Raw genomic sequence first — 6,552 nt, 5'->3', positions numbered from 1 at the left:
TACATCTATTTCATGTACTTATACCTTCATTACATGTATTTCTAAGCAAAAATACTAGCCCTTGTTTGAATTGGTTATTAACAGAAAATTGAAAATTAACCGAACCGAACCGAAAACCGACAAATTAACCGAATTAACCGAACCGAACCGAACCGTGCACACCCCTACATCTATATATTCATTTGTCATAACCTATCATAAGTATAATTTTGTAAAGTTATATCGGGGAGCTGAGGTGGAGCTCCTCCCCGACGGGAACACTGCCCCTACCTCCCCCCCCCCCCCCCCAAGACAGATCGGTGCCTTTGGTGATTTACTCCCCATCGTCCCGAAGCCATGTCTCTCTCTTCCTTCTCTCTCTTCGTTCTTTTTCTCTCTTTCTCTCTCTCTCTCGATGTTTGTTTTTTTTATTTTATTTTTTTTTTTGCAGGTTGGAGATGAAGAATGTTGAAGACGAAGAAGGTGAATATTTTCAAAAAAGCCCTTTCATATTTAGTTTTAGTTTTAGAAAGGCCTTCTTTTCTAATTTTAAACAGACCCCTCAAATTTGTTTTAGTTTTAAATAATACACCCTAGAATTTATTTATATCCTTTAGTTATATTTATATTAAAAAATATTATTCATAAATACAATAGATTTATAAAGAATTTATGTGTTAAAAAATTAGAAGGGAGAACCACATCCCACTCGGGGGGAAAATGATGATACGGAAAAAAATGTGAGGTGGCGTCTAGGTGGACATCGGTGAAGGGGGGACCATACCCAATGGCCTTAAGAAGTTTGTAAAAGTTAAAATGAAATGTATTATTCACATCTATTCTATACTATCTTAAAAGAGAAAGTCGGTGGCTATTCCACCGACAATCCTCAAATTTACATATTATGTCCCTCAAAATTATTTTCCACTTACCCTTCAGATCTCATCTTTTAAGTTTTCATCCTCTGTATTGTTTATATTCCCTCTGCATTATTATTGTTTATATACTTCATTTCAAAAGGTATTAAGAGGTTCTAAGATATTACTCGCAAATTCAACAAATATATAATTGATATTTTCTATCTTAAAATTTAAATAATAACGACTTTTAATAACAATTTAATTTGGGTTAAAGTTCTAGAATAATAATTAATATCCTTTTATTTTACTGCAATTTAAAAAATATTTAACAAAAGTAGGGATTTTATTGAATGTATAATATATTAATATACGTTTTTAACTTTAAGTATTTTACTAAATTTTCCGTCAATAACTTCATTCACTAATTTCTTTTGTTTACCACTGTTGTTCCTTTACTTTAAAAAGACTAATTTTTTACGTGTATATTTTTATGTACGTGTCGGTATAAGTTCGAGTCGGTCTACGTTTCGATGAAAACTTTTTTTTAAACGGGTCAACTAAAATATAATAAAGTTTGGTTTAAAAAAACCATTTTTATGTCTATATTTTTATTTATGTGCCGGTATAAATTCGAATTGTTCTACGTTTTGATGTAACTTCTTTTTGGAAAACTACTTAGATCAAATATAATACGTTTTCATGTATTAGTTACACGTTATATCGAATGTATATCCTTCTAAAGGAATAATAATGTATTAATTATATGTTACATCGAATGTATATATTTCTAAAGGAATAATAATGTATTAATTATACGTTACATCGAATGTATATCCTTGTGGTTACATCGAGAAGCACAATAAAGGCAAACATGTATCATTCTAACAGCACTAAAATTAATTCATCACGCAAATACGCATTAAATATTTAAAATATCTAATATCTTATATAAGGTAACATTCTTAATATGTTTGCTGTATATATAAAGACATGTATCATCTATGTTAGGAGAGAAAAATATGAACGAAAAAAGAATGAAGAGTACACAACAAGCTTTGATTTTATTTATTGTTTTTGTTCTCATTTCATCCGGTAAATAAAGCCATATTTACTCTTTCTTAAATTTCTAGGTACGTCTTATTATGTTTAATCTAATATTTTGGTTTTCCAAATATTTGTGAAGGGATGAGGTTCGAGACAATGGCAGTTCGAACTAGTGATCTACCACGGCCCTGTGATAACGATTATCGTTGTACACCATGGTGCGGAGACTGTGGGTACTGTGGTTGTATCAATGGTGAGTGTGTTAGTGATAACTGCCCTCCTGTGACAGCAACTCATAAAGGATAGTATTTTTGAAGGATAATTGATGTGATGTACCATCTATAAGACTTTTGTTGATTATTATATTTTAAAGTTTGTTACTCTATTGTCATATCAATTCTTATATGAAAAGGAAAATTATGGTTCTATATGAGTGCAAACATTTGTGTTCTTTTCATAAAAAAAAAAATTCACATTCACACTTTCAACAACAAAAGAGAGGTTACAATGTGTTAATTAAAACTGAATTAATTTTATTAACATACTTAAATGTGTAAGTAAATTAAAAATAGGTAAGTTGTATTTGCTATTAATTAAAAATACAGCAAAAATTTCTCGTGCGTTGCGACGAGAATTCGGACTATATCAATTCGTTTAGCTACGGTATCGATACCGAAACTTGGTATACCAATCAAAAGAGAATACTCAGAAAATAAAGTTGTAATATGACCAAATGGATATCAACTAGATGAGTACCCCGCCGCATCGACGGGTTCCGTTAAACAGTACCAAATCGCATAACCATTAATTCTTTAATTTATCACTATTCATTCTTAGCTGTAAATCGATACATGGCAATTCAACATGTTCTAAAAAATGGTTTATTTTAATCTTTGTTAACTTTGAAAGTGCACCATCCCATTTGCATAACCCTTCCACCAAAATCACCAAATTTGATGTCTTTGATGTTTTACAGCAAGAATCTAATGTTATAGTATGCATACATCGCAGACGGTCTTAAGATGCACACAAAGCTCGAAGCTTGAGCACGTACAGTGCCTCAAATGCTTGGACAAGAAAATTGGCTTCTTTTATATTACTGTGAATCAATATAGAATTATGTTTATGATTCAACATACTTAGTTAGCTAACAACCAACCATCCGACCGTAATGATATACAAAAAATTCAATTCATGCCCACAAGTGAAAGACCAATGAAACACATTTTTAGACTTATTCCGTGTGCATGCTTGCACTTACAACCATAAAATCAAAGGTTTCTTGACCTCACACCAGCATGGGTGCTTCAAGTCTACATCTTGAGTTCTAACAAGAGCGGAAAAAAAAAAAGTTTAAAAAATGCGAGTTGAAAGCATGGTTACCTTAGGACTCATCCATAATGGCATTCAATATCTTTTTCTCGAGTTCATTTTCATCAATCCATACGGAACTTTGGCGACGCAGTAGCTCCTTCTTCTCATTCTTATTCTCCGTGAATTTCTGCTCTCTTTGTTTGTGATATTCAAGCTTTTCAGCTCTTTCTTTTAACTGCACTCACCAAATTTAAATAGGAACTGGTAATTAGTAAGCTTACTTTCTCAAAACAATTAGACCCTTGTGCATCTATGTACAGCCAAAATAAGCTTTATTAACAACGAGAAGTTGTGTCTATCTAATATGTTTACAAATCAGCCTATTAGTCAAGTAAACTTTTACAACTTTTTCACCCCTTTAGTTGTTTTTACTTATTAGATATAAGCCTCATACTGTCACACAGGCCATGTTTAACCAATTTTGACCAAAAACTACATGAGTTGCACATTTTTGCCCATGATGCATTTTCATGAGCGCCTCGCGTCTTACAATCCAAGATTAAGATGTAAAGCCTACTAATTTGAATATATTGCCCAGATGTTGAAAATCTTGAGCATGATTTCCTTTGAAGTTTGAACAAAGCAAACCAACTAATTGCTCTGTTTACTTTACCATGGTGGCATTGAGCACAAAAGCTTTAAAAGCACTTGAAAAACAGTATGATTATGAGGTATGTTGAAGAAACACTAAACTAATTAAGGGAGCTAATCAGTTTGGTTTATGTTTCTACCATAATGGTTAATCTTCTTATGAATATTTGAGCTCCGACTTGAGGTTCAATCCTGCAAAACAAAACACCGTTACTCGTTAAGAGGGGAATGTGGGGGTTTCCCTCTTAACCGGGCTCCGGCGTGAGAATAAGCAACTGCTTTTAGAGGATAATCAAGTGTTAAGAGTGAGAGTAGAGGGAATAGAATGTTTAACCTGTGGAAGGAGGTCTCTATTTATAGCCGGAGAGGTGTAAGAGGATATGGGCTGATGTGCCTTGGGCCGGAAATGGACAACACAACGGATGTGCTCTTTGTCTCACTAGTGTCGACCGTTTAGTGGCTTCTAGAAGTTCTTCGGTGCTGGCGCACCTTGATTGGAGCCACGTGTCGTTGTTGTCGGCCCTGCTGCTCTTCTGCCATCAGCAGACAAGTGGAGATCGTGGGACAGATGTCTCCGTCCCCTGATTGGTGCCACGTAGGCGTCCTTACGTACTTCTCGTCAGACGATCGTGGCGCACGATTGACCAGAGCCTGCTGGACGCTCATTGGCTCTTTTCACTGCCACTTGTACCTTGTGTACCACTGGAGGTAGCCTTGCGCTGCCTTCCTATGCGGTTCTTGTTGAGCATCTAACTAACCCGCGCGGGTTAGTATGCCCATGTGCTCTTTTAGTATGCTAAGTGTTGATATTAGAACTTCTTGTGGGCGAGACCTCGCGCGACGTATAGCAGAAAGTGGTGTATCTCGCGCGAGACTCTTGGTAGGAAGTTTATTAAGATAAGGAGTATGGTCCCACGCGCAACCTTGGTGGAGGTTTGCGCGGCTTTTTGGGACCATACCCCTTCAAGTCCCCCCAGTCCAGTGCTGCACCATGCGCGACGCAAGTGGTTGGAGCTCTGGACTTAGAAAAAATAAAAGTTGAAGGGAATGTGTCTTGCTTTTGGTTGGTGTGGCGCGAAGCGAAGTGTTGTTAAGGTGATGTTACCTTGCGCTCCCTTGATAACTTTTGCATGAAGCTAATTGTAATTTTATGGCGGGAGAAACTTCGAAATTTGAACTCTGGCAAGTTGGTGAGATAAGTCGCTGATTGCGACGTCTGAGTTGACCCCGGGCACGGATGTCATCATGCCGACTGCGACGGTTTCACTTCGTGTCAGAAGAGTGAGACCTACGCGCGCGTGGTAACCGTCAACCCTACTTTTCCGTGTGACGTGGCAGCCTCTCGTTGGTTAGCCTAGCGGCGAGAGCGGCACGTTTACCCATCGCATTAAATGCGATGGGTATATATAAAGAGATGTGAGAGGTTCTCACTTCTCTTCTTTGCTTTCCAACTTTCTCTCGTTTCTCCTCTTTGAATCTTCAAGTCTTGTAGCAGATCTTCAAGATTTTCTTCACATCTTCAAGTTTTTTCCAGAAACTTGCATCTTTCTTCACGATGACTGAAGAACATCAGGAGGGAGTTTCCCCGGAAGAGGGTCCTGTTCCCGTTCTCCGGTGGGATCTTGGACTTTTCGAGCAGATTGTTAGGAGCTTCCGGTTTCCACCGGAGTGGGATGCACGTTACCTGGCTCAAAACCAGACGGCGACCGACGCACCACCGGGTTATATTACGTTATTTGAAGACTTTTTTCTTCAAGGTAACTTCAGATTACCGGCGACGAACTTCATGGGGCACATATTGCACCATTACAACTTTCATCTTTCTCAGATGAGCCCTCCTGGAATGGTTAGGGTTCGTCATTTTGAGTTTTTATGCCGAGCCCATGGTATCGAGCCGACCGTCGAGAAGTTCCGGGCTTTCTACCAACTTCAATGGACGATGGGGTTTTTCTCGTTTGCCAGCCGTGGTGCTGCAAAGAAGATTTTGTTAAATCCACCCAAGAGTTTCCATGATTGGAAACCCAAATTCTTCTTTATTCGGGAAGAGGTACTCCCGATTGCTATGCCTTTCAGGGATTGGAGTGAGCCAGTGCTGAAGGAGGACCTTCCGATCCCAAAGAATGCACGTTGGTATCAACAGTTAACCCCTACCCCGAATCGGGTATTTGGGGAAAATGTGTTGGTGGCCGCGCGGATGAGTGACCAGTGGTCACCAGATAGCAAGGAGGTGCCTGTTTTGAAGATTGGCGATCAAGGTCAGTGATTTTCTTCCTATTCCTTGTTTCGTGTTTTTGTTTTATATTACTTATGTATTTTGACTTGTAGAGGCACAACTATATCAAGCGGCTTTCGCTACTTTCAGTGGGTCTATGGGCGTGCGCCCACTGCGCGAGGATGAGGAAAGCTGGTACGAGCAAATTAGAGGCAATTTTATGTACCCGGTTGCTGATGCATTCGCCTCCCCGCCTACCACGACTGAAGGTGCGCAATTCCCTAAACCTCGTCCTTTGCGCTTTGTGACTTCTGCTGGGAAAGATGTTGTCTATCTTTCCAGCGAGGAGTCTGTAGGGTCTTCGAACGGCGAGCTAAGTCCATGGTCTAACATCTTTGCAGGTGTGTTGCGCGACCTGGGGGTTGACCCAGAAGAGAAGAAAAAGAAACCCTTGAAGAAGAAGAAAAAAGCCAACTTGGATACCGAAGTGAC

At 38.6% G+C, this 6,552-nt stretch overlaps 1 long non-coding RNA gene across 1 annotated transcript; it reads right to left on the bottom strand.

Moving 5' to 3' along the window:
• Positions 1-3,030: 3,030 nt before the first annotated feature.
• Positions 3,031-3,806, bottom strand: LOC110909446. The gene is made up of 2 exons (XR_002575369.2): positions 3,267-3,806; positions 3,031-3,210 (listed from the first exon to the last, which is right to left on the bottom strand). It is a non-coding gene; the product is annotated as an uncharacterized LOC110909446 (long non-coding RNA).
• Between the last annotated feature and the right edge of the window lie 2,746 nt (positions 3,807-6,552).

This window comes from Helianthus annuus, chromosome 15 (assembly GCF_002127325.2).
Source record: "Helianthus annuus cultivar XRQ/B chromosome 15, HanXRQr2.0-SUNRISE, whole genome shotgun sequence".
NCBI lineage: Eukaryota > Viridiplantae > Streptophyta > Magnoliopsida > Asterales > Asteraceae > Helianthus > Helianthus annuus.
This window is presented reverse-complemented; position numbering and strand designations above follow the sequence as displayed.